A 14401-nucleotide genomic window follows, 5' to 3' on the forward strand; every position below is an offset into this window, starting at 1 on the left:
TTGTCCCCAAAGTCGGGCTGGATTGCCGGGTTGAAATCTTGTGAGTTCAGCTGAACAGCAATGTGAACCTAGGCTTAAAGTGGTTGTAAACCCTCCTGAAAAAAAAAAACCACCCTGCAAGATAATGGCATAATGAGCTAGTATGCATACTAGCTCATTATGAATTACTTACACAAGAACAAAATCTTCCTCGTCTTCCCCTCTGGCTGGCAGCGTCTATCGTGGAGGTTACTTCCGGGTATCGTGGCTATGGCATTGTGATTGGCCGGAGCCGTGGTGACGTCACTGCCACGCATGCACGGCGAGCCGCTGTGAACGGCACAGTACAACTGAAGCAACGGCACATACGTGCCATTGCTTCAGTTGGCTTAAGTGTGCATGTGCTGCATGACGTCGGCACATGCAAATACAGGGATATTGCCTAAAGGTTTAGGAGATATTCAGTGCAGCTATAGGTAAGCCTAATTATAGTCTTGCCTGTAGTTTAAAGTGGTTGTAAAGGGTTTACAACCACTTTAAGCATCAATGACAGTGTGCAGTCTTTTGTAAGGCCCTGAATTCTTGCAGGTTTTATAGCTGCCCATTCATATTGGCAAAATGCCTCCGGGTCATGGAGACTGTGATGGCCACTGCAGAAGCTTCACCTTTTTCTGTTGTAATCACTGGAAGTTCAGCTTGGCTATGTGCTTAGGGTCATTGTCATGCTGGAAAGTCCAAGAGCTTCCCATGCGCAGCTTTCGTGCAGAAGGATGAAAACTGTCTGCCAGTATTTTCTGATAACATGCTGCATTCATCAATTTTCACAAGATTCCCCATGCCTATAAAGCTCTCCCCCCCAAAACATTAATGAGCCCCCACAATGCTTCACAGTGGGGATGGCATTCTTGTCGCTATAGACCTTGTTGACACTTCTCCAAACATAGCCCTTATGGTTGTGAAAATACAGCTCTATTTTGGTCTTGTCACTCCAGATTACAGTGTGGCAGAAGCTGTGAGACGTGTCAAGGTGTTGTCGAGCATATTGTGAAAGGTTTTTTTTTTGTTGGCATTGACGCAGTAAAGACTTACTGACAACTCAACCATGCAGCTCATTTTTGTTCAAGTATTGTCGCATGTGCTCCTTGAAACTACACCATCTTTTTCCAGAGCAGCTTGTATTTCTCTTGAGGTTACCTGTGGGTATTTCTATATATAACACACAATTCTTATGGCACTTGTGGCTGCAATTATTCTTGGTCTACCTGACCTTGGCTTGGTATCAAGAGATTCCTGAATTTTCCACTTCTTAAAAAAGTGATTGAACAGTACTGACTGGCATATTCAAGGCTTTGGATATCCTTTTATATTCTTTTTCATTTTTAGAATGTTCCATTACCTTGTTACGCAGGTATTCTGACCGTTCTTTTCTGCTCCCCATGGCTCAGTATCTAGTCTGATCAGTGCATCAACGTGAGAGCTAACAAACTCATTGATTATTTATACCAAGCGACTAATTGCAATTTAAAAAGCAACAGATGTGGGAAATTAACCTTTATTGCCAGTTTAACCTGTGTGCGTCACCTTGTGTGTCTGTACCAAGGCCAAAAATTCTAGGGTATGCAAACTTTTGAGCAGGGCCATTTGGGTTATTTCTGTTATCATTATGATTTAAAACCCTGTTTTTAATGCATATTGTTAGACTGGATAATTTGGTTAGTTGCAGGCTGGTTGGTCAGTAGAGCTTGGAATTTCTTTGTTTTGCTCCAGCTCATCAGCCCTACTTGCCAATAGATTATCATTCATGTCTGCGCACGTTTGACAAAACATACTTTGTTATTATTAGCACTGCCCACCATTTTTAGTCTCACGGACCACCCAGGCCTTGTGTACACCAACCTGTATTTACTCACAGTCAGCCACAAAGTGCCAGGGTTTCTAAAAAACCAATAGGATGCTTGGTAGCTCCTACTAAATAGGAAGCATGTACAGTAATGTAGGACCAATTCTGGGAGGTGCTGGTATGAAACATCACCTTGTTATGGGACACTAAAAAGGCTAGTTTGTTCATAAATATAAGGGAGATTATGGAAGTGGTTGGCAGTTCCTGCATAATTAGGCGTGGCACTGCCTGCAAAGTGGGCATGTTCTGAGTGTGGCTACCTGGAAAATGGATGTGGCTCCCAAGAACTGGGACTAATATGTTGGCAAGTATTCAATTCAGTATTCTACATTTTCTACAATCAGAACTGCTCTTCTCTTCATAAAAGTCAATGGAATTGCAAGAGTGGCTTAGACAGATGTTAGAAACATATAGTGAAATTAACATGGCAAACTTGCCCACAAAAGGCATGATGCATTAAGCCATCTACAGACACCCTTTGAGTGGTTTGATCATGGCTGTGTTGTGTATACATAGTAATATACTGATTGCATCACTTGTGTGGTAGTTTCCAGGAAAATCTCCAACTTTCAGGCACAACACAAAAGCCATTAATTAGCATTGCATTTACAATTTTACAGGGCTTTTTTTATCTCCATAACTGCAAAAACAGGATAAACCAGTCTTTCAAGAAAATATTTTTTTGTGAAAATTCCTTGGATTGTAATGCAAATTGAAATGTCTGGATTAAAACAAACTTCTCATGAAACAAATATCGGGTCTGCTATTGCTGACCTCCTTCCAAAAAATGTTAGTGGCCTGGCTGTTATGCTGACCCACTTGTCTGAGGCGCTTACCAATCAAGCATAGGAGAGAGCAACAGTGACTCAATGTTCTTCACATGACAGAATTATTTGAAGTGATATTGCCTACCTTGATGTACATAATAACACATAATATCAGCTGTTCGGCCTCTTGCACACAGGCAGCTGATTCTGTTCAAAGTAAATGGTGTCTTCCCCCTGTCTGGAAAACCAAGGCACAGTGAACAGCCTCCAATAGAATTACAGGCTATGCACTGCTGTGCTTGTGGTTGTGCTGGTGCTATTGTACATGAGAATAGTGCGTGTGTATTTTCAATAAATAGAAAATGTTCTTTTTCATGCGCCCTTACGCAATACTAGCTGTTGCAATAGTACATCGAACACTAAACATGGTATGTGCAGACACTTTAAACCTGATAGTCACTATAAAGCCTCATACACACGGTCGGACTTTGTACAAACTTTTCCGTGGACTTTTGTACAAAGGGCGTTGGCCGTAAGTTTGTATTGCATACACACGGTCGGACTTTTTGACAACAAACACGAACGTAGTGACGTCACAATGTACTGACGCCACTTCAAAAGAGGACGTTCAATGACTCCAGCGCCACCTTTGGTCAACTTCTGTATTGTAGTCTGATCTTTTGCATTGGTTCTGAGCATGCGTGTTTGTACCTTGTACAAAAGTCCGATGCTTTTGCGTACACACGGTCGGACTTTGCTCCATCGGACTTTTGTTGCCAGAAAGTTTGTCCGTTCGCACAGCCAACAAAAGTCTGATGAAAACAGAAAAAGTTTGTCCGATGGAGCGTACACACAGTCGGATGTTGCTCCAAAAAAGCTAATTTGCATGTTTGTTGTCAAAAAGTCTGACCGTGTGTACGGGCCTTTAATTTAATCTATTTGGTAGTCTCTCAAACCTGATCCCAGTTAACACACACAGACTGGGGCACTCTTGGACACATCATTAGGAGAAAAACTACAGCACGCTATGTAGCCACGTTGCACTGAGCCATGTTGTCTGACCTAAAGAACACATTATTTACCCATTGAGTAATCATCCATGACATGTTCAACAAAGGAAAAGTAAAAAAAAAAAACACATTCATGGGTAAAATAATATATTTTAACATTATAAAAGGAAAAGCATATGCCTACATAACATCAAATAATACAAGTAATATATTTATTTTTCATTGATACATATGTATAGTTTTCTCCAAGTGCATACATAATGATTTGTCACATCAATCTCTGGATTGTTTGTACTTGACATTTTAGTACATACCTTTTACCATTTTATATCTGGAGTGCTTTTATTCGCTTGACCAGCTCAGAAATAAGGATTACATAATAAGCTGCTGGTACTCAAACAGATTTATTGCTTTGTCTTTTTTTTTTGGACTATGTTTATTTTGAGCTGACAAAATACAAATTATAATGAGAACTCTGCACACTGAGTTATTCCACTTTTCCTTGCAGGGCTCCAAGCAGAATGCACAGTTACAGGTTATATGTATAATCTTCTACCAATCAGTCAATTACCTTTAAATATTGTGCCTAAAAGATGGAATAAACCCATGTTTGGCCCCCTCCCCAGAGGAAATGTTGTTTAACTTGCTCCATAGAACCACATCTGGTCATACACAGGCAGGGGGTTATGTTAATATGAAAGATTATAATATGGCTTCTTTAAATAAAATAATAAATGCTTATGGTGGTTTTGCTGCCTCAAAAGGTTCACCTTCAGAACTAAAAGCTTCATGTAGAAGATTAGAAACAAATAACTGTCTATGCTAACCATACACATATTTTCATTCCGCTAAATTATTGTTTTGTTATTTGACTAAATCTAGTTCTAATCTAAAGTTTTAGTCTAAATTTATGGATAATTTTTGCTACCACTTATATCACGTTTGCCCATTTTTTTGAAGGACCAAATAAAAGTAATTATGGTAAATGTGCTGAAAATTTTCAGTTATTTTCAAGCCAAACGTGGGGGTTTAGAGCACTCAATCAGTTTTAAAGTAGCAAGCTCTTTATTACGGAATAGACAGGCTATGGGTTTGATTTACTAATGCTAGAGAGTGCAAAATCTGTTGCAGCTATGTCATTGTAGTTAATCAGCTTCTAACTTCAGCTTGTTCAGTTAGGCTGCTTTCACACTGGGGCGGGAGCAGCGTCGGCGGTAAAGCGCCGCTATTTTTAGCGGCAGTGTGCGGGCGCTAGCGGGGTGGTTTTAACCCCCGCTAGCGGCCGAAAAGGGGTTAAACCCGCCCGCAAAGCGCCGCTGCAGCGGCGCTTTGCCGGCGCTTTGCCGGCGGTATTGCCGCAGTGTCCCATTGATTTCAATGGGTACGAGTGGTATAGGAGCGGTGAATACACCGCTCCTTCACCGCTGCAAAGATGCGGCTAGCAGGACTTTTTTCACCGTCCTGCCAGCGCATCGCTCCAGTGTGAAAGCCCTCTGGCTTTCACACTGGAGTTAAAGGGGCCGGTTTTTTTCAGGCGTTACACAGGCGCTATTTTTAGCGCTGTAACGCCTGAATACCGCCCCAGTGTGAAAGCAGCCTAAAGCTTTGGCAAAAAAAAAAACCTAGAAGCTGGAATGGATGGGTTATGCCAATCTAGCCCTGCCAATCAAGATGCCTGAAAATTTGTAACCTGGTAGAAGACTGGATGGGGATGTTGGCGACAATGTCAGATTGAGGGAAAATTTGTTAAGTTCTGCTTTAACCACTTGATCTTTCGAAAGATTGTTTGTGATATGGCACTGCATTACTTTAACTGACAACCGCGTGGTCATACAACGCTGTAACCAGATAAAATTTATGTAATTTTTTTCTCACTATTTTTTACTTTCTGCTATAACACATATCTAATAGAAAAAAAAAATCGAATTTCTTCATAAATTTAGGCCAATATGTATTCTGCTACGCTTCCCAAAAGGCAAATATTGATTGGTTTACACAAATGTTATAGTGTCTACAAACTATGGTACATAGTTATGGAATTTTTATAAATTTTTTTTTTATACTATTAATGTAGGAGATCAGTGACTCATAGTGGGGCTGTAATATTGCAGCGGACAATAAGACACTAAATTACACTTTGTGAGAACTAGTGACACTAATACAAGGATCAGTGCTAAAAATATGCACTATCACTGTACTAATGACACTGGTTGGGAAGGGGATAAACATCTAGGGCGATTAAAAGGGTTTAACTGTGTGCCTAGTCAAAGTTATCGTGTGTGCTGCTTTTACTAGGGAAAGAGATGGATTTTATTCCCTGCTTTGCAGGAACACAAAACCCATCCCTTCCCCCCTGTCAGAACTGAGATTGGCCTTGTTTACATAGGCAGATCTCTGCTCTGTGTGTTTTTGACCAGCAGGTTCCCGGTGGACATCCAGTGCCCAGCACCCGCAGATCGGCTTCTGCTGAGATTCTTAACAGCAGAAGTGGGCTGCCGGCGGTGCACACACGCTCACCCTTAGGCAGAGATGCGGAGTTATGTATATATACACATGATTCTGCCCAGGAGAGCTGCCCATAGCAGTAATATGCTATGGTGTGGACGGCAAGTGGTTAAATGTATTTGTAATGCTTTGAATTTGGTTAACTTTTTCCAGTAAACTCTTGGTACTAATGCTTCCTTCACAAGGCCATTTAGCTTCATACACTCTAGTCCAGCAGCTAGAATGACAGGTGCATACAAAAAGTGGTTACCTCCAGTTAGGGATGGGTGTTTGAGCCTGAACACTTCTGACTGCATTCAGGCTCGGACATTCATCCCTAAGGCCTGATTCCCACCTATGCATTTTTAGTGCTTTTTGCATTTTGCAGATTTGCACTACAGTCCATATAACATGGTTTCCTAAGGAACACGTTCTGTAGAGCAAATCTGCAAAATGCAGAAAGCACTGAAAATGCATAGGTGTGAATCAGGCCTAACTGCAGGTAACCACTTAGCGTGTTGCTACATACAAACAGCAATGGCTGCTGTCTATCAGTCAATACTATGTACAGGCGGATGTTATCTGTATGCACCTGCCATTCCAGCCACAATAATCCACTGATTCTTTCCACTGGAATCCAGTGTATGTAGCTAAAAGGATGTGTGAAGGAGGCCTGCATGTTGATTGGATTAACGCAGGTGAATTAACTGTTCATATTGAACCAAAAGATTGATTCAAACGTGACCAATTTGAACAGCTGTATATGAAAAATCAATCCAAACAGCCATAAGCAGTAAAGTTAAAACGTCCAATGAAATTATAATCTTCACTGATAAAAGGCAGCTGGAGAATGAATTTGAATAGTTACTATAACTAGTCTACGCCTTTATTATATGTACCAACCACTATATAGTATAAGAGCCTATGTAAACAATCCCTTTAATTTATCCACATAGGCCACTTTATTGCATAGTTGTTGGTAAATTGTATTTCTTCTAACAGTCGTAACATTTTCTGAAATATGCTACCTACACTGGGGCAAAATTATAAATGCAACACTTTTGTGTTTGCCCCTATTTATCATGAGCTGAACTCAAAGACCTACACAAAAGGCCTATTTCTCTCAAATATTGTTCACAATTCCAAAACAAGTCTAAAACTGTGTTAGTGAGCACCTCTCATTTGCTGAGATAACCATCCACCTCACAGGTGGGACATATCAAGATGCTGATTAGACAGCATGATTATTGCACAGGTGTGCATTAGGCGGGCTACAATAAAAGGCCACTCTAAAATGTGCAGTTTTATCACACAGCACAATGCCAAAGATGTTGCAAGTTTTGAGGGAGCGTGCAATTGGCATGCTGACTGCAGGAATGTCCCCCAGAGCTGTTTCCCTTGAATTGAATGTTCATTTCTCTACCATGAGCCATCTCCAATGGCATTTCAGAGAATTTGGCAGTACATCCAACCGGCCTCACAACTGCAGACCACATGTAATCACACCAGCCCAGGACCTCCACATCCAGCATCTTCACCTCCAAGATCGTCTGAGACCAGCCACCCAGAGAGTTGCTGCAACAATCGGTTTGGATAACTAAAGAATTTCTGCACAAACTGTCAAAAACCATCTCAGGGAAGCTCATCTGCATGCTTGTCGTCCTCATCAGGGTCTCAACCCCACTACAGTTCGTTATCGTAACTGACTTGATCGGGCAAATGCTCACATTCGATGGTATCTGGCACTTTGCAGAGGTGTTCTCTTTATGGATGAATCCCGGTTTTCACTGTACCAGGCAGATAGCAGACAGCGTGTATGGCATCATGTGGGTCAGCGGTTTGCTGATGTCAATGTTGTGAATCAAGTGGCCCATGGTGGCGGTGGGGTGTATGGGCAGAACGAATGCTATGGACAACGAACACAGGTGCATTTTATTGATGGAAATTTGAATACACAGAGATACCGTAATGAGATCCTGAGGCCCATTGTTGCGCCATGCATCCACGACAATCACCTCATGTTGCCTCATGATAATGCATGGCCCAATGTTGCAAGGATCTGTACACAATTCCTGGAAGCTGAAAACATCCCAGTTCTTGCATGGCCAGCATACTCACTGGACATGTCACCCACTGAGCATGTTTGGGATGCTCTGGATCAGCGTATACAACAGCGTGTTCCAGTTCCTGCCAACATCCAGCAAATTTGCACAGCCATTGAAGAGGAATGGACCAACATTCCACAGGTCACAACAACCTGATCAATTCTATGCGAAGATGTGCTGCACTGCATGAGGCAAATGGTGGTCACACCAGATACAGGCTGTTTTTCTGACCCCCCCAATACAGTAAAATTGCACATTTTAGAGTGGCCTTTTATTGTGGCTAGCCCAAGGCACACCTGTACAATAATCATGCTATCTAATCAGCATCTAGATATGCCACACCTGTGAGGGGGTTGGATTAATCTCGGCAAAGGAGAAGTGCTCACAAACACAGATTTATGAACAATATATAGGCATTTTTTGTACATAAAAAAGTCATAGATCTTTGAGTTCAGCTTATAATAAATAGGGGCAAACACAAAAGTGTTGCGTTTATAAATTTGCTAGTGTGGTTTGTCAAATGCCTGTATTTACCATAATCCTGTTTCTGAAAGAATCCTCCCACCATCTGCTCACTAGAAGAGCAGGAGTGTGAAGAGATTTTGGATGTTTACCTTCTTGCTCAAAATCTCGTACTAAAAGCTGTAGTGGAAAATTACTTTTAAGAGGAGCAAGTCTTTTTTATTAAGGAATTTTCAAAACATCTCTCTATATTACTTTCTAGCTGGGTTGTGATTTTAACAAAACCCCAACAGAGGGCGCTTCCCTAGATGTTATTAAACAAAAATTAAAGTGGTTGTAAACCCTCCCCCACAACTTTGTCCCATGTAAATCAGCATAAAAAACCCTAATGAACACTGCTTGTAGATATCTCCTTACTTGCTTAGTATTGTTGTAATCCTTGTTGTTCTGTAGAATGAAGTCACTGAGCATGCCCAGATCTCCCTTGATTTAAGGCACACTCTCTATGTGTTATCTATCTGTTATCAAGACTTCCTACGGCACAACACTGAACTCTGCTTATCACTCAGAGCTTCCTCCTATACACCATGTGACATGACATACAGTCTAAACTTGGCCATTACTGCAGTCTTATCAACTGAAGCTGATAAGTCTGACAAAGGGAAACATTAGACATCGGCACAAGTAAATACTATGAAATAAACACGTAAGCTATGAACAGGGAAGCAGGGTTGCCATAGAAAGGTTGGATTGAGAAGGAGGCTTGGTTAACAGTACAGGAAGTGCTCAATGTAAAGGCAGAAATACACTCCACTGTGGACACAGAAAACAATACTTAAGATGGTGCTGCCTAACCCCTGGAAACAATTTTTTAAAAGTTTCTTTAAACAGTAAGTAATATGCGATTTGGGCATGATTACAGTGGCTATAGTCTGATAATGACTTATTATAATGGACTAAATGAAAAGAAGCATCAGAGTGGGAGAGTTTACTTCCTCTTTAATAGCAGTGATAGCAACCAACCAGCTGCCCCTTTAAAGGTGTAAGAACAGCACTAAAATAAAAAACAAAAAACAGGCGCATGATTGCTTACTATACATGTACGGTACTTAACTCAATGTACAAACAAGTAGATGCTTATTTGCTCAATTAACATATACAATGCTTCACTCAATATGCACGTCATGCTGCCATTACCCGTTAATTATGAAGCCATACACTAAATTAGTCCATATGTAATAAAACATATAAACATGGACATAAACTTGGACTAGAGATAATGAATTTCACGCCAGTTCAATGCTCTTTTCTTATGAATTCGATTAATCATTTAAAAAAGTTGGGAAATAACAGACTTATGCAGGCCATACACGGTCGAATTTCCAACGAATTTTCTTTACAAAATCAGAAAATTCGTTTTTTTTGTAATTCGATGATGCCACCATTGATTTTCGAAATTCGGCCGACCAAGCCTTCAATTTCACCTCATGTTGCTACAGAAAATAATTTTCTTGGCTGGGAATCTTCTTTTCTCTCCGTAAATTTTCTTTTATCTCTGTACATTTTCTTTTATCTCCGTACATTTTCTTTTCTTATTACGTTTCTCGCACGATTCTCCCATCATTGATTAGAAAATCGTTAGTTTTTCTAAAAATTTCCAACATGTCCGATTCCTCAAATTTTATTTCGGCACGAAAATCGGCTGTTGCTGCAGCCCACTAATGGTGCGAAATTCATACGAAAATTCTTAGATACGATTTTCGAAAGAAAATTCTTTTGAAATTCGAACCGTGTATGGCCGGCATTACTGGCTGAAACAAATGCAGCCACCACACCTAAGAGTTGAAGCTATTCCATAAGGATCTATAGTGGGGCAGACCAGAGGACTATAGTGGAGAGGAGCCGATTGCCACAGAGGATTTTTGGCATACAGCATATAGGCTGCTTTGTCAGCCACTTATATTTGGTAAGCGCATACTTCACCTGGGGTGTAGAGAGAGCATTTATCATTGCACAAATAGGCATGCACAGTGGATGAAGTGGTGATTGGGACTTTCTCCTTTATTACATATAGACTGTTTTAGCCTATGGCTTGGTAGTTAACGAGCAATGGCAGCATTGGCAGTATAATGAGAAAATGAGCATCTACTTGTTTGTATATTGATTTAAGTACCGTACATTTATAGTAAGCCATCAAACGCCAGTTTTTTTGGTTTTTGGTTATGATTTTGATGAATAAAGTTGGGATCTGTAACAATAGCATCCCGGGTTTTCTTTCAGCTCCCATTTATTTTATAAGCATGCTATATATAATAAAGCTGTGCTGTAAAACTGAAAAATGAATAACCCATTCTGAGTGGACTCAAAATGGTATTCTTCAGAATACAAAGTGAATGAGGGTCTATGTACATAGACATTGTGTTTAGATCCATACAGCGGATAGTTTTTAAAGTGGTTGTAAACCCTCACATATACCCAGAAGTGACTGGTACAAATCCTCCTACATAAGTTATACCTGTCTATCAGCAGCCCTTTCTTTTCTACATCCCCTACACAAAGCACACAGGAACAGAGCTGAGGCTGTTAGGCTGGATTCACACCTATGCATTTTTAGTGCTTTCTGCATTTTGCAGATTTGCTCTACAGAACGTGTTCCATAGGAATCCATGTTAAATGAAAAGTAGTACAAATCTGTAAAATGCAAAAAGCACTTAAAATGCATAGGTGTGAATCCAGCCTCAATCAGCTGGAGATCCCTCCCATCATCATTTTTCTCTTGGTATCAGGAAAACTTGGCAGAATTGATCCATGCTTATAGCAGAGGAACAAAGCAGCAGACAGATATGACACTTAATACTTTTGAGACAAGTACCCACTATACAGGCATATGCTTTGTTCATATTTCATTTCTGAGGTTAACAAGCACTTTAAGGCTCTAAATTATAGGCCTATTCACATAGCTGTGCCCAGGAATCTTGTGCTGCCTTCAGCTGCATAAAATCAAAGTAGAAAATTTGCCATTCACAGTCAGTATTTCTGCAAAATTTATACTGTATGTGAATGCAACCAAACACATGATTTTGTGTACATGCTGGGAGTGAAAACTGAGCTAGAGCAATGGAAAGGGAGTTTTAATGACAGGAATGTTTTACAGATGCACCTAATGGAAGCAATACTGACCATTATGTTTTTATTTTATTTTTTATGCAGGCTCTTTCTATCAGTTTTCTGCCAGTAAGCTCCTGCGTAGATATCAGTGTTATTACGCTGTGTACATGAGCCCAATAGTTTATCTCTGCATTAAGATCATTGAGTTAGAAGTATTCAAACATTCTTTGGGGCTCAATTCTATAACCTTGAGCAAATGTAAAAGGGGGTATTGAACATATGCACAATATGACTGTACTCATTTCCAACCTCTATTAGAATAGGATGGAATCTATGATGTTAACAGCCACCTGTTCACTCAGCACTGTTTTTTAGAGATGAGCCCCTATGCCCTTCAGAAATAACTCATGAATGCTGGAAAGTCTGCAAAACAAGTAAAACAGGAAAGCAATAACTACAAACACCAAGGAGAGAGAAACACTCAGAACCAGCAGTTCAGCTTGCTGCCGTGTCCAATATAATATGCATGTAGCGTAACTGCAGTATACAAAACATGAACTGACATCATGTACATAAGACTTAAAGCTGAACTCCAGGTATGGATTTTATTGCATAGTTGGTCCAGCTTTGACCAGTTCAAGTATGCATATTCCAAACCTGTGGAATCCCTGGTGAAGATGGGATTGTAGTCATCGCTATTACAGTGATCACCTCTGTATTATGGGTACCATGTCGAATGCTTGTCTTGCTGCAGAGTAACCAGAGAGGGTCGCTCACATCTCACGGACACCATTCACAGAACACTTTGCAGTTTTCTCAATGGATGCAAAGCATTCTCTGATTGAATGATGTGAGGAGGTAATGTCAAGCTCCACCTTGTCCAATCAGAGAATGTTTCGCATCTATTGAGAAAAATGCAGTGGGGAAGCTGCTCGGCATGGGCCCCAGAAGACATGGGGTGTCTAGTAACGGCAGTTACTGCAGTGGTTTCAAAGCTGGACCAATGTAACTACACGCTAAAGTCCAAACCTGGAATTCAGTTTTAATAAAATAAAAATAAAAAACAGAAACACAAGGATGAGAATCTTTATTTTATATATATATATATATATATATATATATATATATACACCTTTGTCCAGGGAGTTTGTTCCAGCTGCTGGTGTAGTTTATTATTTTATTATGTTAGAGATTTGCCTGAGTGCTGCTTATAAGAACTGATATGGCCATACATACTGTATACATTGTGACTGTACAATCTCCTGTAGATCTACCCTCAGCCAGGAGGACCTACCTGATATGATACAAATGAAGGGATTGTTTAGGTTTGTCTGCATATTATATATGCAGGTGCATCTCAAAAATCTGAATATCATAAAAAAGTTAAATTATTTCAGTAATTTAATTCAAAACATGAAACTCATATATAGATTCATTACACACACAGTGATATATTTCAAGCATTTCTTTCTTTTAATTTTGATGATTATGGCTTATACAGTCAAGTCCATAAATATTGGGACATCGACACAATTCTAATCTTTTTGGCTCTATAAACCACCACAATGGAATTGAAATGAAACAGACAAGATGTGCTTTAACTGCAGACTTTCAGCTTTAATTTGAGGGTATTTACATCCAAATCAGGTGAACGGTGTAGGAATTACAACAGTGTGTATATGTGCCTCCCACTTTTTAAGGGACCAGAAGTAATGGGACAGATTAACAATCATCCATTATACTTTCACTTTTTAATACTTGGTTGCAAATCCTTTGCAGTCAATTACAGCCTGAAGTCTGAAACGCATAGACATCACCAGACACTGGGTTTCATCCCTGGTGATGCTCTGCCAGGCTTCCACTGCAACTGCCTTCAGTTCCTGCATGTTCTTGGGGCATTTTCCCTTCAGTTTTGTCTTCAGCAAGTAAAATGCACCCTCAATCGGATTCAAGTCAGGTGATTGACTTGGCCATTGCATAACATTCCACTTCTTTCCCTTAAAAAAAAACCGGTTGCTTTCAAAGTATGCTTCGGGTCATTGTCCATCTGCACTGTGAAGCGCCGTCCAATGAGTTCTGAAGCATTTTGCTGAATACGAGCAGATAATATTGCCCAAAACACTTCAGAATTCATCCTGCTGCTTTTGCCAGCAGTCACATCATCAATAAATACAATAGAACCAGTTCCATTGGCAGCCATATATGGCAATGCCATGATACTACCACCACCATGATTCACTGATGAGGTGATATGCTTTGAATCATGAGCAGTTCCTTTCCTTCTCCATACTCTTCTCTTCCCATCACTCTGGTACAAGTTGATCTTGGTCTCAACTGTTCATAGGATGTTGTTCCAGAACTGTGAAGGCTTTTTTAGTTGTTTTTTTGGAAAACTCTAATCTGGCCTTCCTGTTTTTGAGGCTCACCAATGGTTTACATCTTGTGGTGAACTCTCTTTATTCACTCTGGTGAAGTCTTCTCTTGATTGTTGACTATGACACGCATACACCTACCTCCTGGAGAGTGTTCTTGATCTGGCCAACTGTTGTGAAGGGTGTTTTCTTCACCAGGGAAAGAATTCTTTGG

Source organism: Lithobates pipiens, unplaced genomic scaffold (assembly GCF_037356315.1).
Source record: "Lithobates pipiens isolate NorthernLeopardFrog02 unplaced genomic scaffold, aLitPip1_a1.2 Scaffold_16, whole genome shotgun sequence".
Classification (NCBI taxonomy): domain Eukaryota; kingdom Metazoa; phylum Chordata; class Amphibia; order Anura; family Ranidae; genus Lithobates; species Lithobates pipiens.